General features: G+C 39.9%; 1 pseudogene; it reads left to right on the top strand.

Moving 5' to 3' along the window:
- Positions 1–18,828: 18,828 nt before the first annotated feature.
- LOC107641849 (transcription termination factor MTEF1, chloroplastic pseudogene) lies at positions 18,829–20,191 on the top strand (annotated as a pseudogene).
- The last annotated feature ends 2,762 nt before the right edge of the window (positions 20,192–22,953 follow it).

The following is a 22,953-nucleotide window of genomic DNA, read 5'->3' as shown; positions in this document are numbered from 1 at the left end:
GAAAGTATATTTAACAAATATCTTGTTGACAAAGAAATTTCGTTAAGTTATTTATTCAAGCATTATAATAAGAGTAAACGGTTAAATTGATCCTTAAAAGGTCATACAATTTTCAAATCAGTTTTCAAAAGATTTTTTTAATCAAATTCATCTTTAGAAGATTTGAAGTTAGTCACGTTAGTCCATTCATCACTTTTCTTACTAACAATGTTAATGAAAATTAACGTAGTTATAAAGGTTCTAAGGGTATTGAGAAGGGGGTTTAAATCAATTCAACCACTTTTAGACTATTTATACAACTTGTGTAGAACTTAAAATTTAGGAAATAATTTAAAAAAGTCTCCTGGTTTAGCCACCTTTTACAATGTGACATACGTCCAATCTCCATTACAATTATAGTAAAATTTCACTATGATAAAATAATACAATCACCAATTTTAAAAAATTCACACTCTTGTAAGTTCTAACACCCTAAACTAATACAAACTTAATTCAACACCTAAGTACTTACTCAACCTAATTAAAGAAAACCAAATGTATTTAACCAAGCATACTTTTGACTACAACTCTCAAACAAAATAGAATATATGACTTTTGTATGAATACTCTCTTTGCTTTTTGTTTCTTTCAATAAACTCTCAATACTAGACACGAGATGAAGAACATAAACAATGACTAAATATCTGATATATCTCAATCTGATCTGCACCAAAGGTTGCTTCCATCCTTGATAAACTATCCATATATAGGGCTTGTTTTTCTTCATGAATGGTATGGAATCAAATCCTCATGGCACAAGCTAGCTTTTGCATGATTTAAGCTTCATGGCCGTTAGTTCTTTGATGAGCAAAACTTTCCTTCTTTGTTTCATCATATACGAAGAAAGTGCAGCAGTTCCCTTGATTTGATTCTAATTTGGGGCTTTAAATGTTACATGATGGTGCAAAATCCTTCCAATCATAACTTGATTATTCCTTAATGAAATTTTCGTTAACATGTATTATTCTTGTTTTCTTGAAAGAATATGATTGATTCTTACAATCATAATAATTGGCTATAATTAACAATAATTAATTATGTTTGTCATCATAAGGTATTAAACGTAACGACTCAATAAGTCGGTTAAGTTATATGTCAGTACACACATATAATTTTTAATTAGCTATCAGTACAATAATTTTATGAAATTTGATCAAATCAATCCCTAAGTAATAAATCCTAATCCCAAACTGGTAAGTGGAGAATCGGGATGCAGTTATCATCAAAGGGATCGAATTGGGACGAGATTGACTTTGAATTTTTGGGGAATATGAGTGGAGAGCCTTATATTCTGCAAACCAATGTGTTCAATAATGGCAAAGGCAACAGAGAGCCAAAATTTTCTTTAAGATGCAGGGGACATATATTCTCAAAATTTTATCGAGCTTCGAAACAAAAATGATTTACTTGATTAGAAATCGAAACAAAAGTATATAAAAAAAAGTTCCACTCAATGAGTCAAAATAAATTAGAATATGGGGGCTTCAATCCTTTTTTTGAGGGCTACTGGGAGAAGTACTTCTTCAAAAGTGTACAAGATGTCTCTGGTACGGGTTGAGAGATGGATCGAGAACTTGCGGGTTGAGACAGATGCCGGATCACTTGACTGGAGCAATGGGGGGAGGTACCTGCAAAGACACTCCGACGCTCAAGTCAGAATGGATCTAAGAGGTATAAGGTGTGAGGAATGAATGAATACCTGAAGGGACCTGGGTCCTCTATTTATAGGTGATGGTGAATATATTATCTTATCTTATTTGGCTAAGATAAGGGAGACGTTTGAATTATCTTATCTTATCTTATCTTATTTGGCTAAGATAAGGGAGACGTTTGAATTCGAAAGTTGGTTAGGAGCTCTAGTAGGCTGGTTCCGGGCCTTCTGGAAGGGCGAAGGGGGTCGGACCCTGGTAACCGGGTTCGGAGACCGTTCTGGATGTAGGATCCGTGGGCCGGATCCGTAACAGTTGCCCCCGGAGCGAGAGAGTGAGGGTGCTCGGTCTCATCACTGGAGAAACATTTTCCTCGCCATTGTGGTTTGGCAAGGAGATCGTTTTGTTTGGTTTTTCCGATCGAGGTCGAGGATTTGGGGAGTTCCTAGCCGTTTCATGGTTAGGCCAGGAGCGCGTTGTTTGGGCGTCTCATCACATGCCGGGTTTGATGATCGTTCCGAAGAAAGGCCCGGAGATTGGGTCTGGAACAGTTGCCTCCGGAGCATGAGAGTATGCTTTCATGGTCTCAATGCTAAGTCATTGGAGAGTCCGATTCTCTGTAGTTTGGGAGACTGTGAGGGGCCTGAAAAAGGCGTGACGTCATCATGTACCAATTGGTAGGATGTTGGTCAGTATGGATTTCCGCGAGTTGGAAGACCGTCAGCTCATGCTTGTTTTGTGTGACCTTTTTTGGGCCGTTATTGTGAACTTATTTTAGGCCTCTTGGTGGGCCGATTTCAAGACTTTGTTTATTTAGCTTATTTAGATTCCCGTTTTGTTGGCTTTGCGGGTGATCGATTCACGAGTCACTATTTTTGTTATTTTGGATATCCGTTTTGTTATTTGGATATCCGTTTTATTGGCCACGGGTGATCGATTCCCGGGTAGCCGTTTACTTATTTGGATATCCGTTTTATTATTTGGATATCTGTTTTATTGGCTTCGGGGTGATCGATTCCCGGGTAGCCGTTTGCTTATTTGGATATCCGTTTTATTATTTGGATATCCGTTTTATTGGCTTCGGGGTGATCGATTCTCGGGTAGCCGTTTGCTTATTTGGATATCCGGTTTATTATTTGGATATCCGTTTTGTTGGCCTCGGGGTGATCGATTCCCGGGTAGCCGTTTACTTATTTGGATATCCGTTTTATTATTTGGATATCCGTTTTATTGGCTTCGGAGTAATCGATTCCCGGGTAGCCATTTGCTTATTTGGATATCCGTTTTATTGGCTTCGGGGTGATCGATTCTCGGGTGGCGGTTTGCTTATTTGGATACCCATTTTATTATTTGGATATCCGTTTTATTGGCTTCGGGGTGATCGATTCTCGGGTAGCCATTTGCTTATTTGGATATCCGGTTTATTATTTGGATATCCGTTTTGTTGGCCTCGGGGTGATCGATTCCCGGGTAGCCGTTTACTTATTTGGATATCCGTTTTATTATTTGGATATCCGTTTTATTGGCTTCGGGGTGATCGATTCCCGGGTAGCCGTTTGCTTATTTGGATATCCGTTTTATTATTTGGATATCCGTTTTATTGGCTTTGGGGTGATCGATTCTCGGGTAGCCGTTTGCTTATTTGGATATCCGGTTTATTATTTGGATATCCGGTTTATTATTTGGATATCCGTTTTGTTGGCCTCGGGTGATCGATTCCCAGGTAGCCGTTTACTTATTTGGATATCCGTTTTATTATTTGGATATCCATTTTATTGGCTTCGGGGTGATCGATTCCCGGGAAGTCGTTTATTTATTTGGATATCCGTTTTATTATTTGGATATCCGTTTTGTTGGCCTCGGGGTGATCGATTCCCGGGTAGCCGTTTACTTATTTGGATACTATTTTGTTGGCCTCAGAGTGATCGATCCCCGGGCCGCTTTTTTTGTTATTTGGATACCCGTTTTGTTATTTGGATATCCGTTTTATTGGGAGTGGGTAGACCGATGTTGTTTTGTCATAAGACGAGGTCTCCTGGTCCGAAGTCTCGTCGTACCGTGCTGCCATTGTACCTTAGGCTTATTCTCTATTTTAAGACTAGCTCACGTAGGTGTGCTATACTCCTGACCTTGTCTGCAAGGCCCTACTTTGCTTCTTTGTCGTTTCCTCCCATGGTTCTGCGTGGATTTTGGTGTGCATCGAGATCGGAAAGGAAGATTCCTGCCGCATCTCGGGATCTCTTGCGTAGGGCTAGGCTGATATTATCGTATTCTACTGCGGTTTCCCGGTCTCCGTGGATGGTTCCGACGGAGCCATCTTCTGCCGTGAACTTCATTAGAAGGTATTTGGTAAAGATGACGGCGGAGAGGTCGTTGATTGTTTTCCTTCCGAGGATGACGTTATAAGCGGTGGAGTTCTTGAGGACCACGAACTCAGACAGGATTGTCTTCCTCTGGCTTCCCGTCCCTATGGTAAGGGGAAGAATGATGGAACCGTCTGGCTTGAGGAAGTTGTCTCCGAGTCCCGTGAAACCGTTGCGGTGTGTTTGGAGATTTTTGTTGCGGAGCCCGAGCTTGTTGAAGGCACCTCGGAAGAGGATGTTGGAGTTTGCGCCGGTGTCCACCAGTATTCTCCGAACTAGTCCTGTTCCGATTCTCGCCGAGATGACGAAAGGTGCGTCTTCGGCCGAGGTGCTGTGCTGGCAATCCTCGGGCAAGAAAGTTATCGTTTTGTGGGCTGTGGTAGCTGGGGCTTGATCTCTGACGGCCAAGACTTTGAGGTCCTTTTTTAGTGTTGATCTTGACTTGCTTGACACATCCTTGCTCGTGATGACATTTACTACTATGGCCGGGTCATCTTCTGGACTTTCCCTGGGAGGTTGTTTTTGTGTTCTCAGGTTGCGTCCTTCCCTCTCAGGCGACCTGTCTTTTTCCGCGCGTTTTGGTTCTCTGATGATTTTGGCGAACTCTGGGGGTTTGCCGTCTCTTATAGCTTATTTGAGGGCGTCTTTAAGGTCGAAACAGTCTTGTGTCCTGTGCCCGTAACCTCAATGGTAGTCGCAGTAAAGGGTCTTGTTGCCGCCCGTTCTTTCTCTGAGTTGTCGGGCTTTTGGGATAATACCCCGATCCGCTATCTGGTGGTATATCTCGGTAATCGGGGCTGTCAAGGGGTGTAGTTCGAGAATTTCCCGATCCTGGGTGGTCGGTTTGTGTTGGTTTGTTTGGGTTGGTCTCTTTGACTTTCTCTGGGCATCGGATTATGGCGGGAAGTCGGGTTGCCGTGTGGGGTGTTGCCGTGTTGCCGTTTATTGGCGGAGACGACCTGGCTGACCTCCTCATCGTTTATGTAGTCTCTGGCGACGTTTTGGATCTCGTGCATGGTCCATACTGGCTTGGTGGTGAGGTATTTGCGGAAGTCTTCGTTCATGAGCCCGTTGGTTAAACAGAGGCTTGCGATGGAATCCGTGAGTCCATCAATCGTTAGGCATTCATCGTTGAAGCGGTCCAGGTATTTTCGTGTGGATTCGTCTTGTTTCTGTGTGACCCCTAATAAGCTGATGGGGTGTTTAGCTTTGGTGATTCTGGTGGTGAATTGGGCCATGAACTTCCGTGAGATATCGTGGAAGCCAGTTATGGATCCTTTAGGGAGGGCGTTGAACCATTTGATCGTAGGGCCAGCTAAGGTTATCGAGAAGGCCTTACACCGGATCATGTCGGCGGCTCCTTCCAGGTTCATCCTGACCTCGAAGGCCGTTAGGTGTTCCCGAGGATCGTTGGTCCCATCCTATTTCATGTCAGTGGGCTTGTTGAAGTCCTTCAGGAGTAAGGAGTTTTCTGTGAACGGGATGGCTTCCATTATCACGTGCATGTTTCCTGCTCGTTTGGCCTCCCGATGGTGCCGTCGGTCGTCTTCTCCGCGTCGGTGTTTCGGGTCTAGGGAAACGCTGCGATCGTGCTGTTTGCAGTGTTGTTGCTCAGGGGGCCTGATGTTCCTGGTATCGTGATGAAATTAGGTCCTGGAGGTCGATTGGCTTGTATGCTCCGAGTGGTACCGTTCTTTGGGTGTGACTCGGCCTTTGAGGTTTTGCACCCTAAGGCACAACTCTTGGATTATTTGGACCGCCTTCTCTCTCAGGCCATCGGGTGGCCGGGCTTCAGTGGGAGGACGATTGTCCTCTCTTGGTTGTTGCTGGGTTGGGGTTGGTTGGCGATGTGCCGCGTTTATTATCCTCCCGTGGGTGGGAGGAGTGTTATCTTGGAGTTCGGGAGTTGGGCTTTGTGGGTTTGAGTTGGGGTGTCGGGTGGAGGATTGCTCCTCGAGGTTCTCCGTCATGCCGCCACGATTTGGCTGTCCCCCGTATCTGTGCAAGAACCTTGAGAACTTTCTTGATCTATTGGCTCCTGAGAGGTCTGAGCTTGGCCACGGTGGTAGCATTTAAGGAGGTCGTTCATGATGTCATGGCGACAGAGTTGTCACAGGTGAGGTGGCGGATGACAGAGGTTTGGAACCTAGTGTTGAAAGAGGTGACCTCATGGGTTTGGAGGAAGAGCTTGAAGTGCAAAAGAAGAAGCAACCTCGGTGGGCATGGAGCCGAAGTAGAAGGAGAAGATGGGGCCATGGCGCTTGGAGAGACGGATGAGGGAGTGGTGAATGAGAGGGTCCAAGAGGTGGAGGTGTCCCACTAAAGGGAGACGAGACTTTGGGCTCAGAGAATTTAGAATTTCACCGTTGGAGTAGGGCGAGGGTGCATAAAGAGTGTTATCACTAAGAAGGTAATTGCAAGTAATATTGTTCCTTTGGGATTTCACCGTTGGAATAGGGCGAAGGTGTGTTATCGCTGCAAAGGTGATGTAAGTTAAGGAAACATTATTCCTTTGGGATTTCGCCGTTGGAGTAGGGCGAAAGGGTGCATAAACATGTAAAGGTGATGCAAGTTAAGGAAACATTATTCCTTTGGGATTTCGCCGTTGGAGTAGGGCGAAATGATGCATAAACATGCAAAGATGATGCAAGTTAAGGAAACATTATTCCTTTTTGCTCTCAGTTACACGCAAGAAATCTGAGTTTGATGATTGCTCTTCTGGGTTATCCGCCATGCCGCCACAACGTTGCAAAGTCCCCACAGACGGCGCCAATGTACAAGATGTCTCTGGTACGGGTTGAGAGATGGATCGAGAACTTGTGGGTTGAGGCAGATGCCGGATCACTTGACTGGAGCAATAGGGGGAGGTACCTGCAAAGACACTCCGACGCTCAAGTCAGAATGGATCTAAGAGGTATAAGGTGTGAGGAATAAATGAATACCTGGAGGGACCTGGGTCCTCTATTTATAGGTGATGGTGAATATCTTATCTTATCTTATTTGGCTAAGATAAGGGAGACATTTGAATTCGAAAGTTGGTTAGGAGCTCTAGTGGGCTGGTTCCGGGCCTTCTGGAAGGGCGAAGGGGGTCGGACCCTGGTAACCGGGTTCGGAGACCGTTCTGGGTGTAGGATCCGTGGGCCGGATCCGTAACAAAAAGCAATAGCAGAAGTACATTTGTTATAAACATTAATGGTAATGAATCCTTCCAAAGTACATGCAAAACTATATATATAAAAGAACTTACCTTTGAAAAATAAAAGGTTATGTTTACATTATACAACTAGAAGCACAAATAAAAAGGTTCTGTTTTTTTTTTCAAGTTAAAAATGAGACTCGAACCTACGTTCTTTAGATGAGTATGGAAAGATTATGTCATTTGAGTATAACTCGTTGGCTAAAAAAGATCTGTTATCTAGAAACCAAAGAGCGATAAAAATTGGGGATTAAGTAATTACATTAAGCTTCAATTGCATCTTCCTCATTTAATACAAATTTTTTTTAAAAATTATTTTTGTATCAAAGGAAAATCAAGTTTTTCCACAGGCATGCATACCTTGATTACAATAGAGAAACAGAAAATTGTGAGGAAGGCAAAGTGCTGCTGTTTGAACTCATTTGCAGAAAAAAAAAGTTTTGATTCTGATACGACACTACTTGATTTTCGTGGAAATTTTACCTTTGAGTAATATCCCAAATAGGTCTCCAAGAAATTTACCATCCGACAGTTTTGTCTCCCACAAAATTTAACTAAGATTTCGACCCTGAGGTTCTCAGATATCCACCAGATACGTCCCCAAAACCGTATGATCTGGTTAAAGTGGTGACGTGTCAGGTTAACTGTGACATGTCACCTTTAGAACATTTTGGTCCCATCCACGCTGGATAAAACGACGTCGTATTGGAACCAAGGACAAAACGACGTTCGTTTCGGGGAGGACAAATTCGTCCCCACTTAGACAGAGAATGCAAACGGCGCTGTTTTCATGTGGGGGACCTATTTGCCTTATAATAGTATCTTAGGGGGACCTATTTCACCTATAATTCGTGATGTTAAAAGAAGCTATATTTACTTCAATGCAAACCTTAAAAACACATTGACATTGGTCTGTTCATTTATCAAAATGGTAACATAAACCTGAGAACCCAAACATGTTAACCACACAAATATTTAGCTTCAATAGCAACACAAAACAAATCAAGTCAAAAGAAGGTTTATTTTCTTCAACACAAACTAATCGAAACCATTCTAAATAACATAACGTCTTCTTCCTCCAACATAACAAAAGGTGGTAACATAACTAAGACAACAACTTTCACACTAATTCTTAGAAGCGTCATTTCTTGAAAGACTGGTTCAACCCTCGTGTTGGAATGAATTTGAACAACTCAGATACTGTGCGTCTGAGCCACTGGTTGCAGCTGATATTGTCTCAACACTAACACTCTCCGAATTCTTGGCCCTAATTACTGTCTCCTTTGGACTTCTAAAAGAAAGCTGAGCTTGGAATAAACAGTATTGTTATCACCATGTTTCAGCAATACTGAAATTTTGTGTGAAACATGGTGATAACAATACTGTTTATTCTAAGCTCAGCTTTCTTTTAGACGTCCAAAGGAGACAGTAATTAGGGCCAAGAATTCGGGGAGTGTTAGTGTTGAGACAATATCAGCTGCAACCAGTGGCACAATATCTAAGTTGTTCAAATTCATTCCAACACGAGGGTTGAACCAGTCTTTCAAGAAATGATGCTTCTAAGAATTAGTGTGAAAGTTGTTGTCTTAGTTATGTTACCACCTTTTGTTATGTTGGAGGAAGAAGACGTTATGTTATTTAGAATGGTTTTGTTTAGTTTATATTGAAGAAAATAAACCTTCTTTTGACTTGATTTAGTTTGTGTTGCTATTAAAGCTAAATATTTGTGTGGTTAACATGTTTGGGTTCTCAGGTTTATGTTACCATTTTGATAAATGAACAGACCAATGTCAATGTGTTTTTAAGGTTTGCGTTGAAGTAAATATAGCTTCTTTTAACATCACGAATTATAGGTCAAATAGGTCCCCTAAGATACTATTATAAGGCAAATAGGTCCCCAACATGAAAACGGCACCGTTTGCATTCTCTGTCTAAGTGGGGACGAATTTGTCCTCCCCAAAACGACGTCGTTTTGTCCCTGGTTCCAATACGACGTCGTTTTGTCCAGCGTGGATGGGGACCAAAATGTCCTAAATGTGACATGTCACAGTTAACCTGACACATCACCACTTTAGCCGGATCAAACGGTTTTGGGGACATATCTGGAGAATATCTGAGAATCTCAGGGTCGAAATCTTAGTTAAATTTTGTAAGGGACAAAACTGTCGGATGGTAAATTTCTTGGGGACGTATTTAGAGTATACTCTTTACCTTTTCATCAACTTGCCCAATGATTTGAGTTTTTCGGTCATTGTTTTAACCGTCACGATTATAAATAGTTAAATACAGATAAACATAGATCCTTTTTAAGCACCCTTCAATGTTTCTTACAAAAAGTTCAATGCAAATACATGTGTTCATTTATTATGATGCAGTTCTTCATCAAGCTTTGCCTCCTTCTCATGGCTCTTAGAAGAGTTGGACACAACAGGGCAAGAGAGTACTGCAACTTCATTCCAAAACAAGGAGATATATATGCATCGGTTTAGGATTAGGTTTATTGCTTAAGAATTGATTTAATCAAATTTCATAACACTATATGTAACTACTAACCGTTTAACACCGTCAACAAAAAAACAATAAAAAGATTAACTTGACTAACTTTAAATCTTTTAAAAATAGATTTAATTAATTTTTTTTTTAAGAATTGATTTAAAAATTGAATGATTTTTTAAAAATTAATTTGACCATTTACTTATTATAATAATGTCATATTAGATTAAAAGTTAAACCGTTTTTTCTTTTTTTTTTTTCTTTTTTAAACGAAATGTTACATTTCAGTTATATAGACTTGATGATTTATTGATTAGAAAAATGAGCGAATAAAAGAAAGATATTCATCAATAATTATTAAAATGTATAAATAGGTTTTTTTGGACAAATAAGTCCTTGATTTTTTATCTTAAAGACAAATAAGTTATTGACTAATTAAAAATATAAAAACATTTTTCACTTTTTATAATGTGAGATATCCAAATTTTTTTCAAGATCGATTTGTCTTTATATATTTTAGACAGAAGAACTTAAATTTTTTGTATTTTAGAATATAAATGATGTTTTTATATTTTGATTAGTTAAAAATTTATGTGTCTTTATTAAAAGATCAAAGCTTTATTTATTTTTTTCTCAAAGTATAAATAACTAAATACAGAAGATAGGTGATATCTGATTGCCACATTGAGTCACATATTTTGGCCAATCGTATTTTACTGAACTACAAAAAAATTTATTGACCCAAAATAACCAAAGATTGGAGAGCGAATCCCAAAATTGCCAATAACATAAACCCAATTTTTATTTTTTTGTCCGGATTTGGCGATCACAAATGCAAAATATATAGAGTAAAATGATAATTAGGTTCCTAAAATTTTAACTTCGGATTAATTAGTTTTTCAAGAAAAAAAAGTATTAATTTGGTCTTCCATAATAGTAAATAGTGGACACGTTATATCGTTTTATTAATATGGTGTTTATATGTACTGTTAACTACTATAACGTATCAATTTATAAAAGATTGTTATGTAGATAATAAATTTTGGAGCAAAACTTCACGTGTTATAGTAAGATTCGTTATAAATAAAAAACAGTCAATAAAAATTACTGTCTAAAACTACATTGTTTCTATACTCATGTAAAGCAATAGGACGTACACTCTTGTAAATAACGAAATATATGGACAACTTCATTTTATTTCGCACTATCTATGAATGGAAGAATATACATATCCACTGTTTACTATCTTAAAAACCTAATAAATACTTGTTTTTAAGGACCAATTAGTTCTAAGTCAAAATGTTTGAGAATCTAATTGTCACCTTGTTCAAATATATATTATGGTTTAAACTAGGGCTGCACACGGATCAGATCGAATCGGATATAGCCTAAAATTCTATCCAATCCGCACTGTACTCATCGGATCGGATCGGATATCGGGTATATCCGCATAATTAAAAATAAAAACTATTTTAAGATTCTATTTGGCTATTTTTACAAAAAAATATCCATAAAATTCATTTATCATTTGTTTGAGCCTATTTACTCCTAAAATATTATCAATAAAAGTTTTCTTGAATAACAAAAAAAATAATAACACAAGATTTAAGTTTAATTATTCTAAGTTGAAGTACAACATACAAAAGTAAAAACAAGATATCATAAATTTCATAAATAACACACTAAAATTCATATCACATTAGGGTTTACTTTCTTAAACTATGCTATTTATATGAGACGTGCGGATATGAGGATTTGCGGATCGGATCCGCGGATATCACTGCTAAATCCGCAATCCGATCCTACCATAGTGCGGATCGGATCAGATCTGATCCGATCCGATGGCTCTGCGGATCGGATAATATCCGCAAAATTCGGATCGGATGCGGATAATTACCGCAGATATGCGGATATTATCCGATCCATATGCAGCCCTAGTTTAGACGTACAGTAGTACCATGACCAAAAAAAAAAAACCGTATCATTATATACTATAGTGGGTGGGTTGCTGCTGCAGCCTCAAAGTTTCATATGATTTTTGTCATAGCTCAACTTAATATGCAGAGGCTATAACCGTATGGACAGGTTTTTTCCTTATATTTTCTCTTGGGTATAGTCGTATATATGTTGGTAGCCTTTGAAATTCATTGTTTAAAGCCCAACTAATGACTATAGATTTTTTTTAACTTTCCCTTCTTCAAGACCAAAAAAAAAAAAAATTCGCTTCTTAAAATTGGGCGTTTCATGCATCCGGACAATGCTAAAAACCACGCCAAAAAGTAAAAAGAAAGAATAACGAGAGGAAATTTTTTTTGCTCTGCACTTGGGAGCTTTCTTCTCTCAACAGGAGAGTAGTCCTAGAACTTCGGGTTCTTCTCCAATAGGGAGTTCTTTTAACCTCAATACCCACAACATATCTCTAACCATCCCCATACCTTATAAACAGCTGAAAGACCTGCAAAACACAACAAAATATTGAGCAACATACAGCATGAGCAGCATAGAAGGAAGAGTCATCAAGCTGAATAAACCAGGAGAGCTGGGATACAAGAAAGAGTGTCTGAATGTAGTGGGCAAGATAATAAGTGACAAAGATATAAGCTTCAAAACATGCAAGAATGCCTTGCTGGGAATGTGGGAAAACCCACAGGGAGTTGCAGTGATTGATATTGGTTCGAAGAAGATGCTTTTCAGTTTCAAAGACACAAAGAAAGGGCTACAGATAATGCAGAATGGGCCATGGAATGTGAGAGGAAATATGATAAATCTTAGACTATGGAGGGAGGGTGAATCAGTGTTCGAGGTAGATCATGACTTCATGGAATTCTGGATCCAAATACACGGCATCCCGCTCGACCTCATGGATAAAGAGACAGGAGCGCGCATAGGAGAGATGTTGGGAGTATTAGCCGAGGCGGAAGACCCAAAAATGGATGGAATTCTGAGGAGATCATACCTGAGAATCAGGGTCAGCATCAACATCACCAAGGCGCTACCCACAGGCTTCTGGTTAGACAGGGAGGAGCTGCCTCCTCTGTGGGTCTTCTTCAGGTACGAAAGGCTGCCGGATAGCTACTGTTTCAATTGTGGAATTTTAGGGCATGAAAAGAAGACTTGCAAGAACCCAATAGCAATGGCAAGTTGGAATCCTACCAAGAAGAGGTATGCGCTAGGCCTAGGAGCAGAAAATGGACAATCAAGGTCAACGGCGGGGGGAGAAAGCTCAAAACAACAAAGTTGGAATGAGGAGGGAGAGGGGTTGGCGCGTGAGCAACAGAACCAGGAAAGGGAGAGTGGGGAGAAACAGAAATCGGAGGAGAGCAAGATAAGGGAGGAACAGGCGCTTCAGCAGAAAGTCAGGGAGGAGAGTGTCCGGGAAAACCAAACTGAGAGAGAGGAAGAGATGGCTGAGGCAGAAGAGCAGGTAGAGAAAGTACAACAAATCCCTGATTTTCAGGGAATTAGGAATACGCAGAATACCCTAGAAGCTGCCTATAAATTTAAAAGCCTCATTGAGGAGATAAGGGAGAGGAAAAATGAATGGGCCAATAACAATAAGGCCCAGAAGGGAGGGAAAATGATTGGGGTGCAGAGGTCAGGAAGGAAGGGCCCAACAAAGGAAAACGGGGCAAATACAGAGGCAAACATGTTACATGGAGAGAATGGGAAAAGAAATGGGCTGAAACAACATATAATAGAGGAAGGGGAAGTAAACAGCTACAGCATTGCGAAGGGAAGGTTGGGCCTGGAGAACGAAGCAAGAAAAGAAACCATAGGCCAGGAATTAAAAAGGCTGATGTCAGCAAGACACAAGGGTAAACAAATATGTGAAGACAGAATGGGAGGGAATGATAATCTAGCCTTACTGAAGGGTGAAAGGGAAGAGGACAAACAAAAGAAACTTTTAAAGGAAAGGCAGATGAGGGATCATAAGTATGAGAATCAGCATGCTCACTCGGCGGGGAATAACTACTATGTTGAACTAGCAAGTGATGAAGACCAAGAAGAAGAAACGGAAGCACAGGGAGATTGGGAAACACAGCTAGCAATGAAGCTGGAAATAAAACTGAATTTGAAAAGGAAAAGAGAACTATCACAAGTGCCTTTGCTAATGTACACGGAAGGGAGGGAGGAGTGCGAGGACAAGGAAGCTAAGAAACTGAGGAGCAGCAACACTGCTCGGGATTCAGAGGAGTATCAATCAGCAACACAGGACTCTGAATTTCTCAAGGAAGGACAGAAGGCTGAGGAGGCGGGCCTTAACATGCCCCAACCTCAGCCATGAGTATTATAAGCTGGAATTGTCGGGGAATAGCGGCTGCCCCGACAATTTCTGAGTTATACAATTTATGTAAAAAAGTAAAGCCGCTTATAGTATTTCTAATGGAAACTAGGGCAAGTAGGGACAGAATGAATAGGATTAATAGGAAGCTGAATTTTGATAACATGTTTTGCGTAGAACCCCGGGGCTTGTCCGGTGGACTATGTCTCCTACGGAAATCTAATGTGAATGTTAATGTTTATGAATGGTGTGATAACTATATTAAAGCCAATATTAACATTAATAATGATCTGAATTGGCAGGGCATATTTGTGTATGGAAATCCTGTTTTTAAGAAGCGAAGGAAACTATGGCAGGAGCTCACGGTAAGTAACATAAGCAAGGAGGAACCTCAAGCTTATTTAGGGGACTTCAATGACATCCTAAATCAAGAAGAAAAGGTAGGTATTCTTCCACAACCAAAAATCTATTTAGAAACATTTAGAAGGTTTGTAGATGATAATAGTTTGATGGATGTTGACTTAAAGGGAAGTAAATATACCTGGTTCAGCAATCCTAGAAACAACTTCATAACTAGGGAAAGATTAGATAGGGTGTTAGTGAATTGGAAATGGTTGCAGATATACCAGAACGTTAGTCTAAAAGCAGCTCCGGCTATAAGCTCGGATCATTGTGCGCTTATATTGGAATTACACCCGAGAAGTAGGATAAAAAGAGAATTCAGGTTTGAGGCGTTTTGGGCTGAGCATGAGGAGTGCAAAGAGGTGATCAAGAAGGGTTGGCAACAAGATGAGGGAAATAGGAATTGTTGGGGCAAATTCATAAGGAAGAGAAATAGATGCATAAGGGAGCTGATGGAATGGAGCAATTGGAAGTTTAAGAGAGCAGATAAAGAACTAGAAAGAAAGAAATCAGAGTTACATCACATCCAAGAGGCTGATATGACGGAAAGAGATCAAAGAAGAGAGAGGGAATTGAAGAACCAAATATCAGAACTATGGAAACAAGAGGAGAAATATTGGGGGCAAAGATCAAGGCTGAAATGGATAAAATGGGGGGACAAAAACACAGCATTCTTTCATGCAACAACCATTCAGAGAAGAATTAGGAACAGAATTGACAAAGTGAAAGATGAAACAGGTCAGTGGATACAAGGAGAGGCAAGCATAATGAGGTTAGTGGAAAAGTACTATACTAAATTATTCACCTCCGAAGGGGACAGAAACCTGGAAGAGTGCGTAAAGGACATACCAAGAAGAGTTACCAGAGAGATGAATGAGGAACTAATGGCAAAAATTAATGATGAGGAAATAAGGGAGGCAGTTTTCAGTATGGGAGGGCTGAAAGCTCCGGGGCCAGATGCTTTAAATGGGCTTTTTTTCCAACATCACTGGGAGATCTTAAGCAAAGAAGTTTGTAGAGTAGTGAAGCAAATTTTCGAAGAAGGATGCATACCAGGGGATCTAGGGGAAACTACTGTTGTTTTGGTACCCAAGGTTAGCCAACCGGAGTGCCTAAATCAGCTCAGACCAATAAGTTGCTGCAACTTTGCATATAAAATTGTAACTAAGGTCTTGGTGGAAAGGCTAAGGAAAGTGCTAGATCAAATCATATCTCCAGTTCAGAGTGCTTTTGTCAAAGGAAGACTCATACAAGACAATATAATTATTGTGCAGGAAGCTTTTCATATGTTAAATAGAAAAGGAAACGCCGGAAGCCAGGACCTAGCGATGAAATTGGACATGAATAAGGCCTATGATAGATTGGAATGGAATTTCTTGCAAAAGGTCATGGAAGAATTTGGATTTAGTAATGAATGGGTGAGGCTGGTTATGAGCTGTGTAAAAAGTGCCACTTACAGATTTAAAATAAATGGGAAGCTATCTAATAGGATCACCCCTCAAAGAGGACTTAGACAGGGAGACCCATTATCACCCTACCTCTTCATCTTGGCAGTTGAAAGCTTCACTATTCTGATGGAAAAGGCGATGAGGGATAAGCTGATCTTCGGAATAAGATTAGCCCAATCAGCACCGGTCATTACTCATTTGTTATTCGCTGATGATTGCATAATTTTTGCAGGTGCGGAAGAGGAGGAGATGTTTCAACTCATCCAGATATTAAACAAATAAACGGAAGCATCAGGACAAAGAATCAACACTGAAAAATCCGGGCTAATTTTTGGAAGCCAAGTATCTATACAGAAGAGGGTGAACATAGAAGAGATAACTGGAATGGCGTCATAGGAGGATCCAGGAAGATACTTAGGGCTGCCTGCGAGATGGGGAAGATCCAAAAACAGGGTGTTGGAGTGGATAAAGGAGAAAATACTTGACAAGATGCAAGGATGGAAAGAGAAGCTTCTAAATCAAGCCGGAAAGAAAATTTTGATAAAAGCAGTAATTCAAGCGATCCCGGCTTTTGCTATGAACGTCATCAAATTCCCAAAATCCTTTTGCAAAGGAATCGAGGCTGCAATAGCGAGGTTCTGGTGGGCAAACAACGGGAAGGAAAAAAAGTATCCATTGGAAAAGCTGGAAAAAGATGACTAAGTGTAAAACAAATGGAGGCTTAGGGTTCAAGGATTTGGAGTGCCAAAACATTGCGCACCTAGCGAAACAAGCTTGGAGACTACTAAAAGAGGAGGAAGCTATTTGGGCAAAGACTCTAAAGGCAATTTATTACCATAACTGTAGCCTATGGGAAGCGAAAGAAGGAAGGAACGCGTCATGGATATGGAAAAGCTTGTTGGAGGGAAGGGATTTCCTTAGAAGAAAAGGCAGATGGAGCATAGGGAGTGGAACGGAGATAGATATATGGGAGGATAATTGGGTGGCAGGAATAGGGAAAATGAGGAGATGTGGAGAAGAACAAATCAGAAAAGTGAGCGACCTTATAAAGCAGGGGGAGGGCTGGAATGAGAACAGAATCAAGGAATTATTTCCGGGAAACATAGCAGAATTAATTACAAGAACACCTATCAGCCTGATTAACAAAAAGGATAATCTGATCTGGCCATACACAGCCGAAGGAAATTACTCAGTGAAATCAGGTTACCGGGCTGCGAAAGAGGAGAAAGATACAAAAGAAGAGATAAAATTAAATGAAGCTTCATCAAGTTAGAATCACAGGGAGATTTGGGAGATTATATGGAGACTACCAGTGCCACAAAAGATCAGAATGTTCTTATAGAAAGCAGTGGAAGGTATTCTGCAAGTAAATAGTAATTTGTATAAGCGTAGATGTGCAGTTAAGCCTTCATGTAGCATATGCCAGGATGAGAATGAAACTGTTGAACATGCTTTACTTTTATGTCCGTGGACGAGAGCGGTTTGGTTCGGATCGAGTATTCAAATAACACCTACAGCCTATAATGTGGCATCGTTTGGAAGATGGATATTGGATACAGTTCAGAAAATAAGAAGGGAGACAGGGAAGGATCAGGAAAGAATATTATGTAAGCTAGGGTGCGTATGTTGGTACATTTGGAAGACAAGGAACCAATACATATTCCAGCAAGCAACAATCAATCCAGAACAGGCAATAATCAATGCAGAATATCTAGCAGCAGAATACCACAATACAACAAGCGGGAGCAGCACAGATCACAATTCAAGCAATGGCAGGATTGGTGATAGGAAGAGGATTACCTGGAGACCCCCACCACAAGATAGGTTGAAAGTCAATACTGACGCAGCGTTCCATAAGGATACAGGTAAGGCAGCATCAGCCGTCGTCGTTAGGAATTGGCAGGGCAAGATCATTACTGGGACAACAACAAAATTTATCACAACTTCAGCACTAGCAGCAGAAGCTCAGGCATACAGAAAAGCTCTAATACTCATAAAGAATTTACAAATAGAAAATTGTATAATTGAAACAGATTGCTTACCACTGGTCCAAGCCGTTAAGGCGAGAACGCCAATAGCGGAGGCGGATGCAATTCTCAGAGACATTCTGCAGCTGCTGGAAGAGGCGCCAGCTGTAGGAGCTACCTGGACTCCAAGGGAAGGCAACATAGTAGCTCACCAATTGGCAGCGATGGCAGTGGGGAATGTTCTCACGAGCCAGTGGACTTTCAATACTCCTAATCCAGTTAGGAATTCAATTAGAACAGAAGCCAGATTCGCAATTATTCAGCATAATCAATGGGCGCAAAATCAACTTGTTGGGGTTCCACCCTCTACCAATCATCAAGGAATGCAAACGGAACAGGACTTACCTCAGAGGGGAGAAAAGGAAACTCGAGACATGCAAGAAGCTGAAGGGGGGAGAGCAGCATCAATCCACTGCGGCGCAGCGGCGAATTATGGAGAGGAGCAACCACATCGGCAAAGCTTCGAGAGCAGATCGACGAGGGAACGCAGAGGGTCCTGGTCCTTTGCGGGAAGCCTCGAGGCAGAGGATTGCTGTGGCCGAGACTACCTGGCCAGAAGCTCCATGGCGATTACTCCATCAGCGGCGTCAGCATCACACTGGTGAGGAGAACGATGCATTCAGAGAACTCAGAATGGGAAAGAATGCTCCAGGTGTCAATTCCTTGCAAAAGGTCGCCTGGTAGGGGAGGTCCCGACGGCAACAAGAAGCTCGACCAGAGAGCTATGGGAGGAAGATGATAATATTGTTAGGGTCGAGCACTAGGGGTCGGGATCTGGGGCGAATCGGGTTCTGTTTGGGTGGCCGGATCAGTTATATAGCCTTGGCCCCGGTCCAAAAAAAAAAAAAAAAGAATAACGAGACCATTACCGACTACCTAGAAATCCAGCATGCAAGGTCAGTCAAAACGTCATGTCGTTTAATCAGATTCCTTGGAATTGGATTATAGAAACAAACGGCGCCGTTAACGCCATCATCCATCGTCCTCCAACAACACCATGACGACGACAATCGTACTCTCCCTTCACTTCGTGCTCCCTCAGAACCCAAAACCCTTCCAAAACCCTGATTTTATCCTGAAAACTCACCCTTTTAAATTCAGACCCCAATGTTCCCGGGAAACAGACATCGCTCCTTCCTCCACCGACCGTGGCCTTATTTTCCAGGAAAAAGTTCAGTACCTCAAGAATCTCAAAGTGAACCACAGAAAGCTTTCCAAGTAAACCCTAACCTCCGGTCCACGCCACTCTCCGCCGTCAAATCCGTCGAGCAATGGGAAGAATCCTCGACATGCTCCCTGAGCTTCTCAACCGAGACCCCGCCACGGACCTCTATCCGATCCTCGATTTCTTCCTCAACGACGTTGGAATCCCTTACCCCGACGTTCACAAATCGATCTCGCGGTGCCCTAGGCTCTTGATCTGCAGCGTGGAGGAGCAATGAAGCCAACCCTAAAATTCCTGATGAAATTAGGGTTCGCCGGTTCGATTTCCCTCACGTGCCAGAACACTGTGCTACTCGTTTCGAGCGTGGAGGAGACGCTCGTTCCGAAGATCGAGTTCTTGAAATGCTCGGGGCTTTCGGAATCGGAGGTTAATTGCATGGTTGTGAGGTCCCCTGCTTTGTTAACCTACAGTGTAGAGAAGAATTTGAAGCCTAAAGTTGAGTACTTTTTGAATGAGATGAATGGAAAAGTTTCAGAGTTGAAGCGGTTTCCGCCGTATTTTAAATTTGGCTTGGAAGGGAGTATTAAGCCAAGGCATAAGGTGTTGGTTGAGAATGGGGTGAAACCACCGTTGCATCTTATATTGAAGGGTGATGATGGTGGGTTCTATGAAACACTGATTAATACCCGGTTAAGAAAGCTTGATGGAAGGTAGTTGTTGTAAATTGGTTCTTCGTGAGAAAGGAAGTGTCATCCTTTTTCTTCTATGAACTAACAGCATGAAGGTATAAAATGTATGTGCATATGTGATATAAATCAATGACGTTTTACCTGTTTACATGAAAGATTTTTGAATTGTTCATGTAACCTGAGTTAATGGACTTTGGGAGCTGAACTTATTATTTGATCCATTGCTGCTGTTAGTATTAGTCAGTTATAAGCAGTTAGAATTGCCAGCTGGCGAAGTTAGTTAGGCAGATTGAGTTAGTTAGTTGTTAGCTCAATATAGAAAGTTAGTGCAGTCAGTTTATTGGATTGTTAGAGAACTGCTGCTCTTGTGTAATTATATAAGACAAGCATGTAATGCAGAAAAGTAGATGAATCAATCACAAATTTCATCTTCCCCAATTCTCTCTTTCTCTGATTCACATTTCCAACTGACCTAACAGATTCTTCATTGGTCCTTTCTTGTTTCATCTCTCTCACTTTCTTCCTTAGATTCTTCTCCCTTCACTCTTGGACTCACTCAACAGAGGTTGATGAGAGCTTGATTCTCTCTAACCATGCAATTTTCACCGTTCACAGCATGCTTTCTCATCAAATGGTGGTGGATGGGGAGTGGGTCGGCATGGCTTCATCGGGCATAATTTTCGAGAAAATGCTGGAAATGCAACAAAAGCTTGGTCATTTAAATCCATACTTTTTGTGTTATACAGATAAGAGGGCTGCATGTTATTTGATCAGAAGAGCCATGATCAATGGATTCCTTCCGCTTCCTCCACTCTGTAGCCGAAAGAAAAAAGAGGATAACAAACGTATCTTTTAATAGTTTTGCTCATGATATAGCGTGTAGCCGTGTAGTACTTTATAATATGTGCCTTTTTGATTGTCTTGGTGATTATGAAAGAAAAGATATAATCTTTTTGTTAATAATACCTGCTTAATTTTCTCCGGCATTCACTGTCTGAAACTATGTTGAAGGATGTTTGTGAAATATTTCAGCCATTTGTATGTACTTAGATGACACTAATATTCAAGGTTTTGAAAACCGGACCAGGCGACCAGTTCGACCGATTTAACTGGGAACCAATTTTTTGGCCGGTCCGATTGATATCTAAAACTGTTTTGCAAATAACTGGTCAAAAAATTGGATGAACTGGCGGTTAACCATGAATCGGATGAATCGGTCTGGTTTTTGAAGGTTTGGTTTGCTACTCCCTCTTAAAACGATGGCATTTTGTGGGGAAAAAAAAGCAACCATTACAGAACTCGCTTGCCTCCCCCTTCATTCTCTCACAAGTCTCCCCCCAAATTTCAGTGAGAAAAACCTTATCAGAGCAAATCACCCTCTTCTCCTCGTCGTGGAATCTCTATTCGAACACCTCGCCGCCGCTCGCGTCGCTCATCTTATCGGCTCGCCTCTTTGGTCTCTGGCCTTTGTTTACCGCACCGTTACTCACCTCTAGGGTAATTACTCCTCGGCTCCTCCCACACCTGCGTCTCTCTCTTTGTTACTGCACGGTTCATCTACTTTATCTTTGTCGTTGGCTCACCGCCAAAATAGCCTCTCTGCTCGCCTCTCCGTTCTTCGTTGTGAGTGATGAGGAGCTGAGAATGGTGATTTGGGAACTGAGAATTTTAGATTTTGGATTAGATTGATTGTGCCATCGTTATGTGGAACTGAGAATGGTGATTACTCCACAATTTCTTCCGTCTCAATAATGATACATTACTTCTTTTTTTTGTTCTTGTTTCTAGGGCCTTGTTTATAATGTAAAAGAAAAATATTGCATAGATACTGAAACCATGCTTTGAGGTATGTGATAGATTCAGAACAGTAATACTCTGACGGTAATCTTCGTGATCTATGTTACAACAATCGTCGGTGTTAAAATGGTGAATTTAGTCATAGAAAATCGTAGACGAACTCTTGCTTTGTGAACTATATGTCATATATTAATAATATACACATGGTTTCATTTTCAAAAGATTCCTAAACTTTAGTGACCCAAAAAAGTATAATTTTGTTGAATTCTTGATTAGAAATCTTTGTTAAAATTTGTTATGATTATGAATTTTTTAGTTTTTGTAAAAGTTTGTGTTTTTCATTGTTGTTAATTATTTAATTATTAGAAGTTATTGTTAAAATTTTTCTTATTCTAAATTTTTGTTGCTAATATGATGAGTATTATTGCTGATTACTTAATTAGAATTCATAAGTTATTTAAAAATGTTTTATTTTGTGATTTTTTAATGATAAAATATGTACAAATTATATGTGAAATTACAAAGTTTTGGATTTTATTTGTTAAGAAATAATTGAATTTGAATATTTAAAATTGTATATTGAATTTTAATAATTTTATTGTATATTTAATTAAATCGATTCAATTATGGTTCAACTATGTTTAGACCATTGAACTATTGAATCAGTTACTTGATCAATTCAATGATCGGTTTGATTCTCGTAACTTTGTAGTAATATTTGTCCAATGTATTAAGCATGATTTTCTTCGATGCATCTTTTAGATGATGTTTACAGTATTAGACACTGGATTGAATCAATGGTGTTCATACTTGATCTAGTTGTATCTTTGTTGAATAATAGAGAAATAGAGAATTGTGTTCTGATGTAATGATGATTATTAGATGATATTGAATCTGTAACAACTCGAGATTTTATGCTAATGCGATATTTTTGGAAAATTGTTATTTTCAGCAATTAGTTTTATTTTGATAAATTACTTTTGAATTTTAAAATAAAATAAATGATAATATAATTTTATTATTATATTATTAATTTATTTTATATGCTATAATTATAATAGAGTGTAGATATTATTATTATTATTATTATTATTATTATTATTATTATTATTATTATCAAGTCCAATATTTATCGATATAAGTAATTATGGATATTTTTTGATGAGTTTAGAGTTGCTAATACTTCATGAAATATCTTTCATTCTTAAGTTACTAATATCATTTATATTAGTAACTCATATATATTTAACCCTATATTATATTATTACTTACATTTTAATATATTTAATTTTCATAATTATTCGTTTAAGATATTTATAACTTGAATATATATATATATATATATATATATATATTGTTAGAAACAAGAGACCAATCTAAAGAAAGTGTTTTGTGTATTATTC

Source organism: Arachis ipaensis, chromosome B5 (genome assembly GCF_059453495.1).
Source record: "Arachis ipaensis isolate K30076 ecotype BB chromosome B5, ASM5945349v1, whole genome shotgun sequence".
In the NCBI taxonomy this organism is placed as follows: domain Eukaryota; kingdom Viridiplantae; phylum Streptophyta; class Magnoliopsida; order Fabales; family Fabaceae; genus Arachis; species Arachis ipaensis.
This window is presented reverse-complemented; position numbering and strand designations above follow the sequence as displayed.